Here is a 24,715-nt window from a genome sequence, read left to right on the forward strand (position 1 = left end):
TTTGGTTTCCTGTAAAGACAACAGGATTAGTTGGAGATAAGTGAACTTCATCTGTTCAGTCTCACCAGAATCTCCCCAATCTACACCGTGTTCCAAATTATTATGCAAATGATATTTTTCTCATTTCCCTCAATAATTGATGTAAATAACAGTCAGCAGAATTCTCAGGTGACAACTATAAGAGTACAATTCACATTTTATTGAACAAACCTCCTAATGATAACAGGATTTGTGTTCCAAATTATTCCGCACAGGAAGTTTCAAAACACTTTCTAGGTTGTAAAGAACTGAAAATTGTCATTTGTTGTGTTTGCAGCAAATTTACTGAAATCAAAAGCTATTTCAATCAAACTTTTAACAACATTGTAACTTTGTAAACATTTGAAGCGGTCACGTTACATTGTAACATAGGAGCCCTTATCTGATAGCAGATCACAAGTCTTGCATCCATTGAACTTGTGAGTTTTTGGACAGTTTCTGCTTGAATTTGTTTGCAAGACGTCAGAATAGCCTCCCAGAGCTGCTGTTTGGATGTAAACCGCCTCCCACCCTCATAGATCTTTTGCTTGAGGATGCTCCAAAGGTTCTCAATAGGATTGAGGTCAGGGGAGGATGGAGGCCACACCATGACTTTCTCTCCTTTTATCCCCATAGCAGCCATTGATGCAGAGGTATTCTTTGCAGCATGAGATGGTGCATTGTCATGCATGAAGATGATTTTATTACGGAAAGCATAGTTCTTCCTTCTGTACCAGGGAAGAAAGTGGTCAGTCAGAAACTCCACATACTTTGCAGAGGTCATCTTTACACCTTCGGGGACCCTAAAGGGGCCGACCAGCTCTGTTCCCATGATTCCGGCCCAAAACATGACTCCACCACCGCCTTGCTGACGTCGCAGCCTTGTTGGAACAGGGTGGCCGTCCACCAACCATCCACTACTCTATCCATCTGGACCATCCAGGGTTGCACGGCACTCATCAGTGAACAGGACTCTTTGAAAATGAGTCTTCATGTATTTATCTGCCCAATGCAGCCGTTTCTGCTTGTGAGCATTGGTTATTGGAGGCCGAATAGAAGGTTTCTGCACAGTTGCAGGACTCTGGAGGACTCTACACCTTGATGTCCGTGGGACTCCAGAGGCACCAGCAGCTTCAAATATCTGTTTGCTGCTATGTAATGGGATTTTAGCAGCTGCTCTCTTGATCCGATGCATGGATCTGGCAGAAATCTTCCTCAATGTGCCTTTATCTGCACCAACCCGTCTGTGCTCTGAATCAGCCACAAATCTCTTCATAGTGCGATCATCACGCTTACGTTTTCGTGAAATATCGAATGTTTTCATACCTCGTCCAAGGCATCGAACTATTTCACTCTTTTCGGCAGCAGAGAGATCCTTTTCTTCCCCATATTGCTTGAAAATGGTGCTCTGCTTAATAATGTGGAACTCCCTCCTTTAGGAGTTTTTCCTTCAATTGGGCTCACCGGCCAATCTAATTATCACAGGTGTCCGAGATTGTTTTCAGTGATCAAAAGAGCCCTGACACACAATGCCATCCATGAGTTACACTGAAAAACAAAATATTTCATCTTTGTGACACTTAAATAGAATTTGCAGAATAATTTGGAACGCGGTGCAATCCTATGTTTAGCAGACTATAGTCCATCATCTACCGTCACAATATATGCCGCATGTGAACATGCTATTCATGCTTAACCACCCGACCACCGGCATGCGTTCATAAATGGTGGGCACATGGATGTACATTTCTGGAGCCCTGTTAAAAACAACTGCTCGTGGACAAGTCAGGCATGCACACAATTACTTTTTTTATAGGAAAGCAATATAGGAGGAACCAACACGCTGTGACGTCACGCCGCCTGAGCCACGTGCAGGTCTGGCGGCCATCTTTACGTATGGTCAGTTCACTCTGCAATACTGTATATTACCTGTTTCCATGGAATAAAAGTTTAAAGGAATACTACACTATGGGCACCTTTTTATGGCTCTTTTAGGGAGCCATTAAATTGCAGAGCCAGTGGAAGTTCCTTACTGATCCAGTGCCCAGAGGAGGGGATCCCTGTAAGCAGGTTGCAGACCCATCCATCCTAAAGGGGACCTCTGGACGAGCAGACTTCACCTAAATCTACAGATTCACTGCTGTTCTGCCCTATCCCTTGAAGGAAGTTCATCACACACCTGTCATACCCCATACCCAAGTGTTCTGTGGTGGATATATTAATGTGTATGTCCTATGCGCATCTGGTGAGTGCGCAATTTTGCCATTCCTTCTGAGCAGCAGTGTTTTGATTTCTGCTTACTTCTGGATCATATTTCATCATTTATTCATGAACTATTATATTTTGATTACGTCTTTGACTGATTCAATAGCGCTGCACTTTATTGATATACTTAGTACAGTGTCAGTGCTTTTTATTATTTCAGGTACTTATATAGCGCCATCAATTTACGCAGCGCTTTACATATATATTGTACATTCACATCAGTCCCTAACCCTCAAGGGGTGTACAATCTAAGGTCCCTAACTTACATTCACACATACACATACTAGGGACAATTTAGACAGGAGCCAATTAACCTACCAGCATGTCTTTGGAGTGTGGGGGAAACTGGAGTACCTGGAGGAAACCCATACAGGCACAGGGAGAACATGCAAACTCCAGGCAGGATTTGAACCAACGACCCGAGTACTGCCAGGCGGAAGTGCTAACCATTTAGCAACTGTGCTGCCCCCTTTTTATCAGCACTGATCACTCTATTAGTGTCACTGGGGATGTCAGTGACACCAAGTCAGTTCCCCCCCCCCCAGTGTCAGAATGCCCGCCGCAGTCCCGCTATAAGTCGCCGTTCGCCGCCACTACTAGTATAAAAAAAAAATTAAATTCCAGTATATATACCACCATTTGTAGACACTATCACTTTCACATAAAAAACAATTAATTTACACGAATTGGGATTTTTTTTTTTTTTGTAGCAAAGACATTTTGGCCTAAATTTATGACGCACTTTGATTTTTTTACATTTTTTTATAGCAAATAGTCAAAAATATATATATTTTTTCAACATTGTTGGTCTTTTTTTGTTTATAGCACTAAAAAATAAGGTGATCTAATACCACCGAAAGATAGTTCTAGTTATGGGGAAAAAAACCTTAAATTTCATCTGGGTGCAGCGTTGCATGACCGCGCAGTTGTCAGTTAAAGTAACGCAGCGCCGTATTGCAAACAATGGCCTGGTCAGGAAGGGGGGGAAATCCTCTGGAGGGCGAGTACACCAGGCAAACACCTTGTGCTGGTTCTCCCTCTGCTAGTCTGAGCTCTGCTGTACAGGGACTGCAAGGACCTAATGGCGAGTCCAGCTCTGGTACGTACAATACTCTCACTTAAACGTAATAAAGTATTCATGAATACAGAGATGCCATTATGTGTCTTTTATATATCGATGTCTACAAGAACCATTTAAACACACTTTCAGATTTTCCTGGCTAAATTAATTCTCTGCATAATCTCTCTTCCTTGTCCTCACCCGCCTTCTAAATCCGGCCACACACATTACAATCTGATTGTACAATTCAGAGATATAAAGATCTATATAGAGGGATCAGGACCTCCTTCCTCCTGCCGGTGACCCCTCTAGTGATATAAAGATCTATATAGAGGAATCAGAACCTCCTTCCTCCTGCCGGTGACCCCTCCAGTGATGTAAAGATCTATATAGAGGAATCAGAACCTCCTTCCTCCTGCCGGTGACCCCTCTAGTGATATAAAGATCTATATAGAGGAATCGGGACCTCCTTCCTCCTGCTGGTGACCCCTCTAGTGATATAAAGATCTATATAGAGGAATCAGGACCTCCTTCCTCCTGCCGGTGACCCCTCTAGTGATATAAAGATCTGTATAGAGGAATCAGGACCTCCTTCCTCCTGCCGGTGATCCCTCCAGTGATATAAAGATCTATATAGAGGAATCGGGACCTCCTTCCTCCCCCCGGTGACCCCTCTAGTGATATAAAGATCTATATAGAGGAATCGGGACCTCCTTCCTCCTGCCGGTGATCCCTCTCGTGATATAAAGATCTATATAGAGGAATCGGGACCTCCTTCCTCCTGCCGGTGATCCCTCTCCTGATATAAAGATCTATATAGAAGAATCAGGACCTCCTTCCTCCTGCTGGTGACCCCTCTAGTGACAGGATCTATATAGAGGAATCAGGACCTCCTTCCTCCTACCGGTAACCCCTCTACTGATTTAATGATCTATATAGAGGAATCAGAGCCTTGTGGTGCACCACTAGTGACTGCTCTGAATGTAATCCATTTACAAACTCAGATATATATCTTTTACCCAACCGCTTGTCCACAGACCTGTTGGTAAAATCTTATCTCTCGTCTGCACCAGATCTGGATCCAATCTTCTCGGATGGTATCAGGTAATCTGGAGCTTAGTAACCAAACTCCAGCTGTATCTCCTTAAATTAGAGTTTCCAGTTATCAATGGTAGAAAAGCTTCGTCACCACGGATCTGAAAAATAGTACAAGGCAGGGGCGGACTGACAACTCATGGGGCCGCGGGCAATAGGGGATCATGGGGGCCGCGGGCAATAGGGGATCATGGGGCCCCTGTGTCCTTGCCTAAACTCAAAAAAGCCTATGAAAAAAGTACCAGGGGCATCTCATGGGGCCCCCTACTGACCCTGGGCCCTCGGGCACTGCCCGAGTTTCCAAATGGTCAGTCCGCCCCTGTACAAGGTAGCAGCAGGTAGGAAACCATCACCGAGAATATCACCGACTCCATTCTACTCACATCCTCAAACTAGTACAGACAAGGAACAGATGAGCCAGACAGACACATTGCAGTAAAACTTGGAAATTATACAAGTCTTTCACACCATTGAACTTACCTTTCGCAGCTTCCTTTCATTATATATTTTTATAAATAAAAGGAAAATAATTGCATCACTTTAAGTGGTTAGCTTCAGTTCCTTAGTACATTAGTGTATTGGCTTTTTTTCCCATTAGCAAGGTCAGCTTGTAGCCCGTAGGCTGTCCCCCATATGGGTTTCCTTCACATTCTCTGGTTTCATCCAGCACTCCAAAAACATAGCAACAAGTTATGGGATTTAACCAAATACTCACTGGACCGCGTGTGTATTACTACAGTCAGTACTGTCCATGAGAGGCAGGGAGAAGGGAGCTCCCAGCACTTCCCCCCGATCCTCCACAAAGAGCCAATGTCCGGGCACATGTCCCTTCTGCCCACCCCTTGTCCCAGCCTTGTTTCTATTGATTTGGCATTAAGTATGTCATTGCTTAAGCACTCTTCCCATCCAACCTACGTATATACAGTTGCAAGAAAAAGTATGTGAACCCCTTGGGATTACGTGGAGTTTTGCATGAATTGGGCATAAAATGTGCTCTGAACGTCATCTAAGTCACAACAATAGAAGAACACAGTCTGCTGAACATAATACTACACAAACATTAGATGTTGCCATGGTTTAATTGCACATAACATGTAAACATTCACAGTGCAGGGAGGAAAAAGTATGTGAACCTTTGGACTTAATAACTGGTTGACCCTCCTTTGGCAGCAATTACCTCAACCCAACGTTTCCTGTAGTTGCAGATCAGACCTGCACATTGATCTGGAGTCACTTTGGACCACTCCTCTTCACAAAACTGTTTCAGTGTAGCAATATTCTTGGGATGTCTGGTGTGAATCGCTCTCTTAAGGTCATGCCACAGCATTTCAATGGGGTTGAGGTCAGGACTCTGACTGGGCCACTCCAGAAGGCGTATTCTGTGCTGTTGCAGTGATTGTTTTGTTGAATTACTTGTATGCTTTGGGTCATTGTCCTGTTGCATCACCCATCCTCTGCGGAGCTTCAGTTGGCGGACAGACGGTCGTACGTTTTCCTGCAAAATGTCTTGATAAACTCTGGAATTCATTTTCCCATCAATGACAACAATCCGTCCAGGCCCTGAGGCAGCAAAGCAGCCCCAAACCATGATGCTCCCTCCGCCATGTTTCACAGTGGGGATGAGGTTTTGATGTTGGTGTGCTGTGCCTTTTTTTCTCCACACATAGTGTTGTGTGTTCTTCCCAAACAACTCAATCTTGGTTTCATCTGTCCACAGTATATTTTGCCAGTAGTGCTGTGGAACATCCAGGTGCTCTTTTGCAAACTTCAAACGTGCTGCAATCTTCTTTTTGGACAGCAATGGCTTCCTCCGTGGTGTCCTCCCATGTACTCCATTCTTGTTTAATGTTTTCCTTATTGTAGATGTGTCAACAAAAATGTTAGCATGTGCCAGAGATTTCTGTAGGTCTTTAGCTGACACTCTGGGATTCTTCTTTACCTCATGCAGCATTCTGCGCTGTGCTCTTGCAGTCATTTTTACAGGACGACCACGCCTAGGGAGAGTAGCAACAGTGCTAAACTTTCTCCATTTGTAGACAGTCTGTCTTACCGTGGACACATGAACATCAAGGCTTTTGGAGATACTTTTGTAACCCTTTCCAGCTTCATGCAAGTCCACAATTCTTGATCGTAGGTCTTCTTAGAGCTCTTTTCTGCGAGGCATGGTTCACATCAGACAGTGCTTCTTGAAACCAGTAAACTCAAAACAGGTGTGTGTTTTTTAAGGGCAGGACAGCTGTCAGCAACACATCCAATATCATCACACTGATTGGAGTCAAGGTTGGCTCACTCCTGGCTCCAATTAGCTCTGGGAGAAGTCATTAAGCTAGGGCCTCACATACTTTTTCCTCCCTGCACTGTGAATGTTTACATGTTATGTGCAATTAAACCATGGCAACATCTAATGTTTGTGTAGTATTATGTTCAGCAGACTGTGTTCTTCTATTGTTGTGACTTAGATAAAGTTCAGAGCACATTTTATGCCCAATTCATGCAAAACTCCACGTAATCCCAAGGGGTTCACATACTTTTTCTTGCAACTGTAAATGTCCTGATGTGAAGTGGTTAATACTGGGTGTGAAGGGAGTCACTTTGGGTGGGGGGCCCATGGAACCAAGCTCACTTTGGAGAGGTGGGGATACCCCTGTCTCAGCTCCCCATATCCCTCTTATGTGTAAGTCACCCTGTGCCTGTTAGGGGTACAGGGTGATCTGTCCTAATGTTTGGGTGGGGGTTGTTGATTGTTTAATGTTATGTAGCTGCATTCCATTGTTCTATTGTGTGTCTTGCTTGGGAGCAAACTATTATGGGATGTATGTGTTTATGTGTATTAGCTTAGTGGGGGGTGTCTCCAGCAGTCCTCCCTCCTGATGGGATTGTCTGCTGGTGTGAAGTTTGAATATCTGTGGGTCTCTTGTTATTAAATGTAGATTGCTCCACCCTGTGTCATTATGCAGGGAGGGGGGATTGTCCCCTGAGTGTATATATCTTGTGTGTGTGTTCAAATAAACTAGTCTACCTCCTGGTTTACTTCAAGACTGGTGCCGTCTAGTCTTGTATGGTCGGCTGTGGTGTCTGTTGTCGGTGTTTGGACGGGGAAGCGGTATTCTAACGAAAGTACTTAGCACAGTCTGGGGTCAGTTCCGTTACACCGGGAGTATGGCTGCAGCAATCAGATCCTGGTATCTGATGCTGGTGTCCTGGTAACAGATCCTGGTACTGTTTTTTGCAGTCAGCCATTGGCTGTCAGGTAAAAGTAACCTGGGCAGCTGATCACTTTTACAATGCTTGGAAGGACACCCCCCCGCACATTTGTACCACCACCTGTAGTGGTTCCCAGGCTCTCCCGTTCCTCTAGGGAGCCTGGGACTGCAGTAAGTGGTCATGATGGCTTGTTGCAGGGGAGATGGAGGAACACCCTTTCCCCAATCTCCTCAGTGGAAAATGGAGCTCGAAGCAACAATAGTTGTTACTTCCAGTTTCAGAGCTGTCCTTCCCTCGCTGTTACAGCCAGCTGCTTTGAAGGGCTGTGGAGATATCAGCAGTTTCCATAAAGAGTACCTGTCACCTGCCCAAAGCTATCACAAATGGGTTTGTTTGCTCCCTTGTAATGGCAATAAAGTTAAATAAAAAAAAAGTTAAAGCTTAAAAAAGAAAATAAATCAAAATAATAAAAAAAAATTAAAAGTACCCCCGTCCACCCCGGCGTACACATAGTTGCATAGTTAGTCTGGCTGAAAAAAGACAAAAGTCCATCCAGTTCAACCATAGGAAAAAAAGAAAGTAATAATCCTACACCCACAGTTGGCCCAGAGGAAGGCAAAAAAAACAAGCAAAGCACAATCCAATTTGATCCTGCTGGGAAAAAAATTGCTTCCTGATCCCCCCCCACCCCCAGATGCAAATGCATGCGTAGGTCTGGCAATCATATGTAATCAGTGATTGTACCACACATGTGAGGTATTGGTGTGAACGAGCAAGGACTGCCGTGAGAGCAATTCTAGGGTGATAATTCACGATTAACGATTAACATTTTAAATTGTTAACTTATAGATAGTTTTAGATAGTTTGTTGCCATTGGATGGGCGTGCACCATTTTAAATCTTGACATGTTTGGTATCTATTTACTGAACACAACATAATTTTTCATATTTTAACAAAAATTGTTACATTGGTATTGTATATTTTGTCCTAGAAATCTGCATTTGAAGGACTGTGCAAATATCGTGTGACATAAAAACATTGCAACAGCCACCACTTTATTCTCCAGGGTCTCTACTTTCAGGAAATGTATAATATTTGGAGGTGCTAAGTAATTTTCAAGGAAATGAATACCATGTATGTGAAAAATGTCAAAATTTTCCCGGAGAGCTAGTTGTTCTAATATGTACACATTCACTACTTAATGGCCCTGTAATCTTTTTTCATTGAATAATGTCTTGCTGTGATTTTCTGAGCACTACTGTGAAACCCAGGGGTGGGCAAACTTTTTGACTTGAGGGCCGCAATGGGTTCATATATTGGACCCGGGGGCCGGACCAAGAGTAGATGAATGATGTGTATGTGTCATCCATAGTAAGTATAGTAATATTCCCCCATAGTAAGCATAGTAATTCATCCCCCATATAGTAATTCATCCCCCATAGTAATTCATCCCCCATATAGTAATTCATCGCCCATAGTAATTCATCCCCCATATAGTAATTCATCCCCCATAGTAATTCATCCCCCATATAGTAATTCATCCCCCATATAGTAATTCATCCCCCATAGTAATTCATCCCCCCTATAGTAATTCATCCCCCATATAGTAATTCATCCCCCATAGTAATTCATCCCCCATATAGTAATTCATCGCCCATAGTAATTCATCCCCCATATAGTAATTCATCCCCCATAGTAATTCATCCCCCATATAGTAATTCATCCCCCATAGTAATTCATCCCCCATATAGTAATTCATACCCCATATAGTAATTCATCCCCCATAGTAATTCATCCCCCATATAGTAATTCATCCCCCATAGTAATTCATCCCCCATATAGTAATTCATCCCCCATAGTAATTCATCCCCCATATAGTAATTCATCCCCCATATAGTAATTCATCCCCCATATAGTAATTCATCCCCCCTATAGTAATTCATCCCCCATAGTAATTCATCCCCCATATAGTAATTCATCCCCCATAGTAATTCATCCCCCATATAGTAATTCATCCCCCATAGTAATTCATCCCCCATATAGTAATTCATCCCCCATATAGTAATTCATCCCCCATAGTAATTCATCCCCCCTATAGTAATTCATCCCCCATAGTAATTCATCCCCCATATAGTAATTCATCCCCCATATAGTAATTCATCCCCCATAGTAATTCATCCCCCATAGTAATTCATCCCCCATAGTAATTCATCCCCCATATAGTAATTCATCCCCCCTATAGTAATTCATCCCCCATAGTAATTCATCCCTCATATAGTAATTCATCCCCCCTATAGTAATTCATCCCCCATAGTAATTCATCCCCCATATAGTAATTCATCCCCCATATAGTAATTCATCCCCCCTATAGTAATTCATCCCCCATAGTAATTCATCCCTCATATAGTATTTAATCCCCCACAGTACTATTCCCCCCCAAGTAGTAATCCAAGTCCCCCCTGTGTCAATTCACTTACCTTTGCTCCGCGCGTTCCTCTCGCCGTGTTCCCGCGCCGTTCCGGTCTTCAGGACAGACTGTGAGAGGAGCCTAGCTCCCCTCACGTTTGTCACGCTGCCCCGCCTACACACATCCTGACAGCCAATGTATCACGCTCCGCGGGCCGGATTAAAAGGTCCGCCGGGCCGTAGTTTGCCCATTGCTGGTGTAACCCATCTCAGCTTTCTATCGGACTTGGCGTATTCTGGGTGCCCTCATCGCTGTGCTTCTGCTCACCTGACACAGGCGCTCCAAAGTTCAAGTCTTTGGTTCCATCTTCCTGGTTCCACTTCCATTGCCTTAGCATCCCATGTCCCAACTACCAGGGATTCTCAGAAGGGAACTGTGCGAGAGGCCACCCTCATCATCTTGCAGCACCCTCCACCTTTTTTTGGGAGGGCTCTTCTGTATCCAGGGGAGCAGAGTTGGTTTGCTTTTGGCTGGTCTGGGTTCTGCTGGTTGCCGGCTTAGCTACTCAACCCTGCTCTCTAGTGAGGTCTAGAATGTAGTGGGTTGAAGAAGGCAGACCCTGGACCTGCATATTCATACAGCCTCAGCCAATCCCTGGGGAAAGAATGGCCAGTAGGGGGCTGAGGTGTGTATAAATAGGCTGGGGCCTGGAGGAGAAGACCCATCCTGAAGGGCTGCTGTCCTTTTAGGCAAGTCAACTGAAGACTGCAGGAGTTTCATTGAGGTCCCAGCTCAGGGATCGCTGGGGGGACTATCTCTAAAGCTGCTGAGAACAGTTTGAAGGACGGCCAGTGGTGTATTTAGGTTCTGTGCTGCCCTAGGCAACACAAAAATCACCTGCCCCCACGGACAAGGGCCAACACCACCCCCCCTTCAACCTCCCGTGGAGAGAGCTGGATATTGACAAACCACATCCTTGCCCCCCCACCCACGAGAGAGCCTTCCACGATCCACCCCCCCCCCTCCAGCAATAGAGAGAAAGACACTCCTCTTCACACATCCAGACATCCCCAGGAATGAGAGTCAGGCTCTGCATACACCATCAAGCAGCCCGCAGTCTCTCTCGGATCCCACCTGGTTCCTATGGCATGCGCGTCCCTCCTTCCATCCCTTCTTTTGGGGGGGAGAAAAGGAAACAAACCTCTACAATACACTCTCAATACACACCAAACTTACCATGTGCAGCTTGCCCCCAAGGCTCTGTTCTATCAGCAGAGGGATTGGGGACAGTAGAAGAAGGGAAGGATTAGAGAAGACAGGATCAAACAGCCTTTTTGTACAATGCAGAGGATTAACCCCTTAGGTACCACAGTGATTATAACAAGCATGCTTTACTGCAGCTACAGACCGATTGTACTGTTGTGGGGTTAGTCACACTCAGGGGAGGACTGACAACTCATGGGGCCCCCGGGCAATAGGGGATCATGGGGCCCCTGTGTCCTTGCCCAAACTCAAAAAAGCCTATGAAAAAGGTACCAGGGGCATCTCATGGGGCCCCCTACTGACCCCAGGCCCTCAGGCAGTGCCCGAGTTTCCCAATGGTCAGTACACTTTAGGTGTAGACCAAGCTGTCCAGGAATAAAACAGGGGTCGGGACACACTGTAACAATGTTAGGTGTGTTTGCAACGTCCCATGGCCTAAAAAATATTAAACCAAATTCTGCAAATTCTGAAGTATCCCCCCCCCACCCGTACCAATGGAAGCTTACTGGACAGCTTGGCCTGCAATGAAAAATGGAGAAAATTTTAAAGGTGTGTGAAATAATTAATGAAATTCAGATACTATAATATTATTCTTACGTGTTCATTTCATACAGTTATCCGAATCTAGTGCTTGTCACAAAAGTACTCTTTTATGGAAAAATACAGATTTTATATACCACTCATACAATGTGCCATCTGGTATGTGCATTTTGTTTCTGTCTCTGCAGGTCTGACATTTCTCATACCCTCATGCCAATCGACCCAAGTTCTTTGTTATCCACAGTTCTCAGTGTTCTATGTGCAAATGTTCACTAAATGTTGGTCAGTCTAGTCTCCGTTTCGGGTTGGGTCCAGCCTGGCTAAAAGTTTTGAGAATGACACAAATATAAATTTTCACAAAATCTGCTGCCTCAGTTGTTATGATGGCAATCTGCATACACTCCAGAATGTGAAAAAGGGTGATCAGGTGAATTGCAATTAGGTGCAAAGTCTCTATCTGTCATGAAAATGAACTTAATCCCCCCCAAAAAATGTCCACTGCAATTCAGACCTGCCACAAGAGGACCAGCTGACATCCTGCCAGTGATTATCTCCTTAACCCCTTCCAGTCCGGACACTTTCCCCCCTTTCCAGTCCAGACATTTCCCCCCCCCTTCCAGTCCGGACACTTTCCCCCCTTTCCAGTCCAGACATTTCCCCCCCCCTTCCAGTCCGGACGCTCTCCCCCCCTTCCAGTCCGGACACTCCCCCCCTTCCAGTCCGGACACTTTCACCCCCTTCCAGTCCGGACACTTTCCCCCCCTTCCAGTCCGGACACTTTCCCCCCCTTCCAGTCCGGACACTTTCCCCCCCTTCCAGTCCGGACACTTTCCCCCCCTTCCAGTCCGGACACTTTCACCCCCTTCCAGTCCGGACACATTCACCCCCTTCCAATCCGGACACTTTCACCCCCCTCCAGTCCGGACACTTTCACCCCCTTCCAGTCCGGACACTTTCACCCCCCTTCCAGTCCGGACACTTTCACCCCCCTTCCAGTCCGGACACTTTCACCCCCCTCCAGTCCGGACACTTTCACCCCCCTTCCAGTCCGGACACTTTCACCCCCCTCCAGTCCAGACACTTTCACCCCCCTTCCAGTCCGGACACTTTCACCCCCTTCCAGTCCGCACACTTTCCCCCCCTTCCAGTCCGGACACTTTCACCCCCCTCCAGTCCGGACACTTTCACCCCCCTCCAGTCCGGACACTTTCACCCCCCTTCCAGTCCAGACACTTTCACCCCCTTCCAGTCCAGGCCAGTTTTCAGCTTTCAGCGCTATCACACTTTGAGTGACAATTGCGCGGTCATGCAACACTGTACCCATATGAATTTTTTTTAGCATTGTTTGGAGACAGATAAAGCTTTATTTTGGTGGTATTTATTCACCGCTGGGATTTTTATTTTTTTTGCTATATAAATGAAAAAGTCCAAAAATTTTGAAAAAAAGTGTTTTTCTTATAAAATTTTGCAAATAAATAATATCTCATCATAAATCTTGGCCAAAATGTATTCCATTATCTTTTTAGTAAAAAAATAATAACCCAAATTAGTTTATAACCAAAAATTATAATTTTTAAACATTTTTTTTACATTTTTATTTTATTTTTTTATATTATTATTATTTTTTTTACATACTGTCACCCTAGCAGTACAGTGTTACCATAGTGACACTGTACTACTTGTGGGGGGTGATGAAGATTTTTTTTTTTTTTACACTGATTGCTTTTACACCCATAAAGTCTGTAAAAGCAATCATTTCTCCTTCTCTCTGGCTGCATTCTTGCATCCATTCAGAAATACTGTGTGAGCTGTGATTGGTCACAGCTTGTCACATGGTACAAGGCTGTTGTGAATAGCCCTGTACCATGTGACCTTTGTGATCATTAACAAGTACTAAGCAATGATGCCAGAACTGACATATTGCTTACTACTCTTCATGTGATCACTGATTGGCCAATCAGTGATCACATGATCGGGACCTCGCACAGAGGTCCCGTACGATGATCGGTGTTCCACTGTGTCTAGAGGACACAGCGGCACCGGATCGCGGTGCTGCACACTCCCAGGGAGCGCACACAAGTAGGGGGCGGGGAGGCCGTTTATAAAAGGCCACCTGTCCCTTCACTGCCACCGTCCGGCCGTTTATATACATGGGCCGCATGGGAAGTGGTTAACAAGTGGTGTCAGTGTTGATGAGGACAAGGCTGGAGATCACTTTGTCATACTGATTGAGTTAGAATAACAGACTGGAAGCTTTAAAAGAAGGGAGGTGCTTGATATTGTTGTGGAGAAGGCTTCAGGGCGCCCAAGTTAGTCCAGCAAGCGCCAGGACCACTTCCTAAAGTTGATTCAGCTGCGGGATGGGGGCACCACCGGAGCAGAGCTTGCTAGGGAATGGCAGCAGGCAGATGTAAGTGCATCTGCATGCACAGCAAGGCAAAGACCTTTGGAGGATGGCCTGGTGTCAAGAAGGGTAAAGAAGCCACTTCTCTCCAGGAAAATCAACAGGAACAGACTGATATTCTGCAAAAGGTCCAGGGATTGGGCTGCTGAGGACTGGGGTAAAGTCATTTCCTCTGATGAATCTCCTAGGGGTGTCCAAACTATGGCCCTCCAGCTGTTGAAGTACTGCAAGTCCCATCATGCCTCTGCCTCTGAGTGTCTTGCCTGTAAATGTCAGAGTCTTGCAAGGGCTCATGGGACTTGCAGATCCTCAACACCTGGAGGACCATAGTTTGGACACCCCTGGTTTAGGGCATCTAGAAAAAACCTTGTCAATAGAAGAAAAGGTGGGTACCACCATCAGTCCTGTGTCATGCCAACAATAAAGCATCCAAAGACCATTCATGTGTGGGGTTGCTTCTCAGCCAAGGGAGTAGGCTCACTCACAATTCTGCCTAAGAACACAGCCATGATTAAAGAATGGTCCAAAAACATCCTCCGGGAGCAACTTCTCCCAACCATCCAAGAACAGTTTGGTGAGGAACAATGCCTATTCCAGCACAATGGAGCACCTTGACATGAGGCAAAAGTGATAACTAAGTGGCTTTGGGGAAGAAAACATCGAAATTTTGGGTCCATGGCCAGGAAACTCACCAGACCTTAATCCCATTGAGAACTCGTGGTCAATCCTCAAGAGGCAGGTGAACAAAAAAACCTCCACAAATTCTGACAAACTCCAAGCATTGATCATGCAAGACTAGGCTGCCGGCAGTCAGGATGTGCCCCAAAAGTTGATTGACAGCATGCCTGTGCGAATTGTAGAGGTCTTGAAAAAAGAAGGGTCAATACTGCAAATATTTACTCATACATCAACTTAATGTCAGTGTCAATAAAAGCCTTTGATACTTATGATGAATTATACTTCAGCAGGGCGGACTGGCCATTTGGGATCTTGGGCAGTGCCCGAGGGCCCTGGGTCAGTAGGGGGCCCCATGAGATGCCCCTGGTACCTTTCATAGACTTTTTTGGGTGTGGTTTGAGTGTAGGCAAGGACACAGGGGCCCTATGATTTCCTATTGCCCGGGGGGCAACATGAGTTGTCAGTCCGCTCCTGAGGGAGATATATTTGGGTGGGTAGAAGACTAGGGGGGCACTCACATACAAGGATTCTGATGACTTGGTGAGGCAGACCATTCAACTCGTAGAGGCATTGGTCATTCCCAACCTTTGATTTCCATTTGGCCTTCATTCCTACTTCAGTTGAAGCCAGGATGTATGATGTGCACATATTAGTCATGTCTTCATTCAGTCTGTACAGTCTACAGCGTGCTTTGGGTCTGGACGAACCTTTCCCCAGTCTGCACTGTCATTAGTCAGCGGCATCCAATTCATCGGACCTTGTTATCCTGAGTGGAGACCACTAAGCATTTATCATGGGTCACACTATGAAGGTCTTATAGAAACAACAAAACACCTTGTGTGTACTGAGTGCTGAAGGGTTATCATCTCTGTCATGTTTTATTACTGTTGGTGTCCATATTGTGGACATCCACTTCCTTTATGGTCACAGGAAAATGTGGACACACAGGGGTTTATTTACTAAAGCTGGAGAGTCCAAAATCAGACTCCCTTCTGCATAGAAACCAATCAGCTTCCAGGTTTCATTGCCAAAGCTTCATTGAACAAGCTGAGGTTAGAAGCTGATTGGTTTCTATGCAGAAGGGAGTCTGATTTTGGACTCTCCAGCTTTAGTAAATAAACCCCACATTGTCCCATGACCATTTAGACCTATAATTACCTTATAGTCACCGTTAGTTACTCATTGATTCTATTGAGTAGAGTCAATTGTTACCAGGAGCCTGACCCATTTATTGACCATTCTAGGTAAGATGACCAGTAAAGCTCAAACACAGCACAGCAATATTTAGGAGGAAACACAGCAAAAAGCAAACATGACTGCCCCATGTACATACAGTATACATGTTGATGTGTACATAAAAAACATTTTGAAACATACATTGTATTGGTAAAAAAATTCACACATTGACTTACAGGACTAAAAGATAAAATCTAGACTAGACATTCATTTAATATATTTGAGTGAAAGCCTCCTTTAATGACCTGTGTTCTAACTGGCATAGGTAGGCATCTCATACCAGGTCTTCACTCTTACAGCCCCTCTAGAGGTGTGCTCTCTTCAGTCTGGCTGTTGCTTCTCAAGGTTGATGGGTCTTCATGAAACACACTCTTCATGAGTTCACGAACAGATTGTCTCACCCTTTGCTTCATATCTTTCCCAATGAAGATGTAGATTATTGGGTTGATGCAGCTATTGAACTGGGCCAGAGACTGTGAGAAAAGGTCCAGGGTTACAACTACGTCATTGTAAGTAAATAGCGTGACTACACCCATGATGTGGTAGGGGGCCCAGGTGATGAAAAATGCAACTACGATGCCTAATGCTATCTTGGTGGTTTTTCTACCTACATGTAAAGATATAATGCTGTGGGCTCTAAGAGCCAGAAAGATGTTGCAGGCAGAAATGGTTGCAAGAGGAATCATAAACCCAAAAATTAGATGTATAAAAGTGATGGCAAACGTGTTGTGATCTTCTGAAAAGCAATAGGTCCTGTTATTGAAAGTGTCAGTTCTATGGTAGATGGTGGCAGGCAGACTCATCGCCGAAGAAATCATCCAAATAGCCAAGCATATCATCCACGCCGTTTGTACTCTTCGGTGATTTTGGGTCCACACTGGGTGGAGAACCAGGATCCATCGGTCAATACTAATGGCCACCAGGGTGAAGACGCTGGTAAACATGTTAAGGATAACAGTGAAGGGTAAAATCTTGCAGAGGACAGGACCGTACAGCCATTCTGGGTAGAAGAACTGCACTTCACTGAATGGAAGACACAAACAGAGCATGATATTGACCAGAGCAAGGTTCCCAAACAAAATGGTGGTCACGGTCCGCTCCATCTTCACTCCGGTAACCCAAAGCACCAGAGCATTTCCGGGGACACCCACAAGGGTTGTAAAAGATAAAACCAGGATGGTGAACACATGCTCGTGGCTGTAAAAGATGTCTGGTTCTGACTCATCGCTGAAATTGGACATTTCACTTCCCTGTAAAGGAATTGACAGTTATTGGAGGTATCTGATCATTATTGTATTTTCATTGCTTTAAGAATAAGAAATATAACAAGTCATTGCACAGTTGGATTCGCATACCATGGCTAGATAACACCATGAGTGTTCAGATGAATGATCATCTTGGTCAGTATTGTGAGCCAAAGCAGAGATGAACAGAAGTAAATTGGGATGAAGAAAATGAAGTGAAGAGAGAAGAAGAGAAGTAGAAACAGGTGTAGAGTGGTAAATATGGGGGGAACAAGAGTACCCAAACATGCAAATCTGAGCCTCCTCCTCTCCTCCACCCCTCTTCCAGAAAGCCCTCCATGTTTCTGGAAAGGTGGGAGGGCTGCAGAAGCCTTGACCTGTTAGAGCCTCCCAGCCTGTCCTGAGGCGAACCCACCACCCTACTACCAGGCCAACCCATCCCAGGCTGCCATTCAGCCTCCAAAAAAACAAACAAACAACCTAGCTAACCTAGATAGAGGACGCTACAATACTTTAAGGTTGATTTTACCTTCACACATTAAAGCCTAACTGAAGGCTAAATCTTTTTTTTTCAGTTTTGGATTAGAACCCTTGTCTGCACTGCAGCCAATCAAGCTACTGTAGCTGGGGAATGTCAGCTCTGAACACATCGCTTCTGATTTACAGCAGTTGGAAATACAATTTTTTCCCCAATAAAGTAAAAAAATGGGTTGCATAGAGCGACCCTTAACTTCCTCTTCTAGGGTCCTCGCCTGGTACTCTTGGCTGCTTGCTATGGGAGTCTCGTCCAGACTCGCTCCCAAGCCAGGCTATGTGTTTCCATTGACACACACACAGCATGGCTTGGCTTCATTCCCACTCTCTCCTCACTGGTTTTCACTGATAGCAACAGGAGCCAATGGCTCCCAGTACCATCAGAGCTTCCAGTGAGACCAGGAAGAGGAGAGAAGAGCTGTAGCAGACGGGCACAGCGCTGGATTCAGGTAAGATATTTTAATTGGGACTGGGGGGACCTGCCATTGAAAGGTTTTGTACCTCAATGCAGAGAATGCATTAGAGTAAAAAAACTTTTGCCTTTAGAACCACTTTATTTCATTGCCGAAACCAAGGAATGGATATATCTCCCCCTGCACAATGTGTCTAGCAATTTTACCATGGTTCTTGGCTCCCCGGAGGATGAAGGGGGGAAGGGGGGGGCAGCATTGATATTCCTCAGTCGCCTCCCACAGAATATGCTCAGACATTCTACCAAGGTCCCAGGATCTCCAGAGGAAGAGGAAGTGCTGTGGCCTTCACTAGAGGAGGAGGGGGCAGCACCCTCTTGGTACTGTAAAAGTGATGTTCCTCAATCTCTTCCTGCACAATATGTTTGGGCATCTGACCACCATGGCCCTGGGCTTCCCAGAGGAACTGAAGAGCCCAGTATCCACTTGAGCACTGTGATATACAGGAGGGTGGGGGACTCTTGACTTTTTCTGGTGGGGGGCTCCTAACATCTGATGGAAGGTGTGTATGTGGGGGGTGGGGTGCTCTGGACATGTAGTCTTACAGATAAAACCTGCCCTTTGAGGGCAACCATAATGCTGAATGCAGCCCGCGATGTAATTGAGTTTGACACCCCTGGTCTAGGAGGGTTGTCTTTTATAATGTATTGCTTGCAGAACTTGTAACAGGATAGGGGTTAGGGTGGTACGGGATACTCCAGGAACACTGAATATTAGCAGGAGGACCCACTGCAGAAGACTAGGCTTCTCTGAACAGTCTTACTGCCAGGGACAAAGGGGAAGGCCAGACCTGAGACACTGTAGGAGCCATCTCAGAGAGAGGTACCACTGGCACATATCACCCCAAAAGTAAAACATCACACAGTCCTCTGGATCTTAAGGTCAGTACTCACAATCTCACCAGACATCTGAACACTTCCCAGTTTCCACCAGACATCTCCTCTGACATGCCACAGGACAACTGCACAGTTCCTAGCTTCCTCCAGGCTCTCTCTGGCTGCAGGATAGCTCATCACTCTGCTCTAGGCTTTGGTTAGGTCTGCTGAAAAATGGTAAGGGGGATAAGGCCCCAAAATGGAACCAATGTGTGGTCAGCAGAGGAGCTTATTAAATAAAAATAAGCACCTACTGAGCACACATTGGTTCCATTTTGCATGGTTATAGTACAATCCCTTTACCTCTAATGACTGTATAGGCAAAACAAATATAACCTTGTATCACCTGTCTTCTGATTTCCTATATCGGGGTTCCAAATTTTGTTGCAGCACTCCAAAATAGGAATGACTTATCCTGGTGGATTCATAACTCCTTGACAAGTCTAAAAGACCTTCAAAGCACTGGAACAAATCACTGATAGAGAGATACAGGCACCTTCAAATAGGCACTTCTATACCCACCATTATTGCCCTACTCCCACCCAATCTTCAACTAATTATGAATATTTTTGTCTCACTTCCCTCAAAGGTATCATATCCATCCTATCCCACTATCTGTTGCACTCGATTCTTGCCCAGGTTTTTGTAAAAATCTCAATTGAGTACTGTCTGTGATACTTTTTTAATTTTTTTTATTTACACTAACATACAATTTTGAGGACAAGCTTTCGGGGTATGTCCCCTTCAGGGGTGGACTGACCATTTGGAAACTCGGGCACTGCCCGAGGGCCCGGGGTCAGTAGGGGGCCCCATGGGATGCCCCTGGTACCTTTTTCATAGGCTTTTTTGAGTTTGGGCAAGGACACAGGGGCCCCATGATCCCCTATTGCCCGGGGGCCCCATGAGTTGTCAGTCCGCCCCTGGTCGCCTTCTTCAAGGTCCAAGCAGTACTATACAAATACAAATCACAACGTTTTACTGAGCTTCTGAGAGCGACCCATTCTTTCACCAATGTTTGTAGAAGCAGTCTGCATGCCTAGGGGTTTGATTGTATACACCTGTGTCCATGGAGGGGATTGGAACACCTAAATCCTATGATTTGGCGGGGGGGGCCCAATACTTTTTTTTTTTTTTCATCCCTTCCAACACTCTGCTGAAACTTTGTGATTTGTATTTGTATAGTACTGCTTGCACCTTGAAGAAGGGGACATACCCCGAAAGCTTGTCCTCAAAATTGTATGTTAGTGCAAATAAAAAAAGTATCGCGGACAGGACTCAATTGTTTCTGTCGCAAATGCACTAATATGGCTACAATCAACTCATGTAAAAATCTCAGAAAGCTTTCCATTAAATATACACTATATTGCCAAATGTATTGGGCCCCCCCTCCATATCATAGGATTCAGGTGTTCCAATCCCCTCCATATCATAGGATTCAGGTGTTCCAATCCCCTCCATGGACACAGGTGTATAAAATCAAGCCCCTAGGCCAGTGGTCGGCAAGCCGCGGCTCGCGAGCCACATGCGGCTCTTTACAAACTTAAATGCGGCTCTTCTGTGTGCCGGGCGCCCGCTCCCCTCCCTCCTCTCGGGCGGCCGCCCGCTCCCCTCCCTCCTCTCGGGCGGCCGGCCCCTCCCCTCCCTCTTCTCGGGCGGCCGCCCCCCTCCCTCCTCTCAGGCGGCCGCCCCAAAATTCAGGACTCTGCAGCTGTCAGGATGTAGGTGGGGCAGCCAGGATGTAGGCGGGGCAGCGTGACGAACTCCTCTCCTCTCACAGTCCGCCCTGAAGACCAGAACGGCGCGGGAACACGGCGAGAGGAATGCGCGGAGCAAAGGTAAGTGAATTGACACAGGGGGGACTTACTATATGGGGGATGAATTACTATATGGGGGACTTACTATATGGGGGATGAATTACTATATGGGGGATGAATTACTATATGGAGGATGAATTACTATGGGGGATGAATTACTATGGGGGATGAATTACTATATGGAGGATGAATTACTATGGGGGATGAATTACTATATGGGGGATGAATTACTATATGGGGGATGAATTACTATGGGGGATGAATTACTATATGGGGGATGAATTACTATGGGGGATGAATTACTATATGGGGGATGAATTACTATGGGGGATGAATTACTATGGGGGATGAATTACTATATGGGGGATGAATTACTATGGGGGATGAATTACTATATGGGGGATGAATTACTATGGGGGATGAATTACTATGGGGGATGAATTACTATATGGGGGATGAATTACTATGGGGGATGAATTACTATATGGGGGATGTATTTTCAGTTTTAAAAATGTGGCTCTCAAAATAAATTTCAATCATGGTTTTGGCGAGATTTGGCTCAGTTGAAAAAAAAGGTTGCCCACCACTGCCCTAGGCATGCAGACGGCTTCTACAAACATTGGTGAAAGAATGGGTCTCCCTCAGGAGCTCAGTGACTCCAAGCGTGGTCCCGTGATAGGTGGTCAATTCCTGTATCAGTTTGGAATGAAAAGCTGGCCCTTGGTCCGAAAACACAGTGTCTGGTATTCCAAAGTGACTAATCCAGTGATTTACTAGAGCTCTAGCAGTTATTGCGGCTGTCTCTCCTGTAGTTGGTATAGCTTCAACCCATCCTGAGAACCTATCTACAATCACCGAAAGGTATTTGAGATTTCCTTTCTGTTTCGGCATGTGTGTATAGTCTATCTGTATGTATTGAAGAGGACCAGTAGGTGTCGGAAGTGTGCCGTGTCTGCCATGTGCCTTTCCTTGAATGTTGTTTTGTGCACAAGTCAAACAAGATCTTATCAATATTTCCGCTACATTTTGTATATCATGGGTTTCAAAATGTTGTCTGAAGTGCTTCAGCACGTAAGGTAGACCCAAATGTCCCGGGCCGTGTATATATGAGTAAGAGGGGTGCTGAAATTGTCAGTATTCCCATTCTACCCTCTTTACAAAATATTGCAATTTAAACAATGATTGTCTTTCTGCAAGTGGTGCATTTATTATCCATCCTGTACAATATAACTCCAAAATCTTTTAGCATTTTGCTTTGGTTTCAAGGGGAGTTCCACCCAAAAGTGGAAGCTCTGCTTGTTTGCCTCCCCCTCCACATTTTACACTTTTTTGGGGGGAACGGATACCTGGTTTCGACAGGTACAAGCTCCCACTTTCGGTTCAGTTCATCGCAGCAAAGTGAGTTCGGTCCCTCTTCTTCCTCCCACAGTCCTCTGCGACATATCACAAGTCCCAGAAGACTGCTAGACCAATCAGGATGCACAGCACGACTCGCACAGTGGGCACCTGGCTGCGAAGCCACAAGAGCAGAGGAGAAGTGTTCTATGGAGTAACCAATCAACCTTCTCTGTCTGGCAATCTGATGGACGTGTCTGGGTTTGGTGGTTGCCAGGAGAAAGGTACTTGCCTGACTGCATTGTGCCAAGTGAAAAATTTGGTGGAGGGTGGATTATGGTGTGAGGTTGTACCAAGACATTTTGGACAATTTCATGCTCCCAACTTTGTGGGAAGAGTTTGGGGATGGCCCCTTCCTGTTCCAACATGACTGCGCACCAGTGCACAAAGCAAGGTCCATAAAGACATGGAGGAGCCAGTTTGGGGTGGAGGAACTTGACTGGCCTGCACAGAGTCCTGACCTCAACCCCATAGAACACCTTTGGGATGAATTAGAGCGGAGACTGCGAGCCAGGCCTCCTCCCCCGACATCAGTGCCTGACCTGACAAATGTGCTTCTGGAAGAATGGTCCAACCTTCCCATAGACACCCTCCTAAACCTTGTGGACGGCCTTCCCAGAAGAGGTGAAGCTGTTATAGCTGCAAAGGGCGGGGGCCAACTCAATATTGAACCCTACGGACTAAGACTGGGAGGCCATTAAAGTGTACGAGATGATTATAACTTATTCACAGTATAGTCTTTTTTTTAAAATTTACATACACAAGTGGGCATTGGAAATCTCTGCATAATAAGGGAAACACCCCCCTCCTTTAATAGTTGCCACCCAAATAGGTGCCCTGAAAGAGATCCCATCTATTCCTGTTCTGATGAGAACAATAAAGTTTTGGAATCCCCCACCCTTTCTCTCTCAAGGTGACATTGGTCATAGGACAAACAGGGAGGATGGATCTACCCTATGGGGACACAGATAGTTATATAAACCTGTCCTAGGCTGCGGACATTCTCCACTTTATCCAAAAGTAGAAATATGTTAAACGTAAAAATAAAGTTTACATGGATAAATATATCTATTATGATTGGGAGTAAAAAAAAATAACATTTTGAAAAATATATTTTTTTATCAGGTAAACATATAACATGGAATTGAACAGTTGAATATATTATATTCTTCTTTACAGCTAGCAAATAGACAGCCTTCTATTTGGTTTCCAGTTTTTTCTACCTACTGCTAAAAAATACCCTGTTGCTCATAGAGTTCAATAGCTCAAGACAAGGTGTACATACACAAGTGGATGAGCCAGGGACTCTTATCCCTTAATGTGGACAGAAATCTCCAAATATGCTCACAAGAGGGAAACAATTGGCAATTGTTGAGGGTTGATGTTGCCCACAATACCTTGCTGCTACCGTGGCACTGTACCAAAGGTGTCATTATGCTACATAGAGCCTAGTATATAGGCATTGTGCTGTATGTCTGTGTAGAGAGCACAAACTCACACTCTAAATGTTATTTCTTGTAGTAGAAAAGTCAGAGGATGTACCAAGCTAATGTAGCACAGTTACTGCCCACTGTCATACCCTCCACTCTCCACTTCTGTATGTAGCGATGTGCTGGTTGCTTTAAAACTTAAACAGCAGTTCTTTCTTTTCCCTCTTTGTGAGTGACAGACAGGGAAAGAAGGACTGTCGCTCTGATTGGTTGTTGCTACAGCTGAGAAGGATCCACCCATAGCAGCACTGTTGCAGCTGAACTTATGATTGGCTGTGGAGGAAAGGAGAGAGGAAAAAGGAAGAAGAAGCACATGTGGGGTGGCAGACATTTTCAAGGGACCGCATGGAGCAAGGGCTCCTGGTGTAAAGTCACAGAGTCTCACTCTCTGTGCTGGTAGAGCCCATGGGCTGGGCTGGGAGTGTGTAGCAGTAGAATTGTTGCAGAAGGAAAGTGTGCAAATCAAGGATTGTCCTGCCTGACACTCGGGATTACAGCCACTCAAGTACATGTTTCTCTCAAAGTTGGGAGCTGCTGAAAGAGAGAGGATTTCTACTACTGTCTAATGCTATCTAGAGGACAATCCAGAAACAGTGAGTACTCTTTGATGAAAGGGGATTTTGATATTGCTGCATTTTCTGTTCATCTCTGAAGAATGGTCATGAGAAAGCCTGCTCTCTAATTCTCAGAGTGACACAGATCTTGGAAAGCCCAAGCTGCTCA

General features: G+C 45.2%; 1 pseudogene; it reads right to left on the reverse strand.

The window, feature by feature from the left end:
• Positions 1–16,463: 16,463 nt before the first annotated feature.
• Positions 16,464–17,411, reverse strand: LOC149434256 (C3a anaphylatoxin chemotactic receptor pseudogene; annotated as a pseudogene).
• Positions 17,412–24,715: the final 7,304 nt, after the last annotated feature.

This window comes from Staurois parvus, unplaced genomic scaffold, assembly GCF_062004578.1.
Source record: "Staurois parvus isolate SC_StPar_1 unplaced genomic scaffold, SC_StPar_1.0 ptg001793l, whole genome shotgun sequence".
NCBI lineage: Eukaryota > Metazoa > Chordata > Amphibia > Anura > Ranidae > Staurois > Staurois parvus.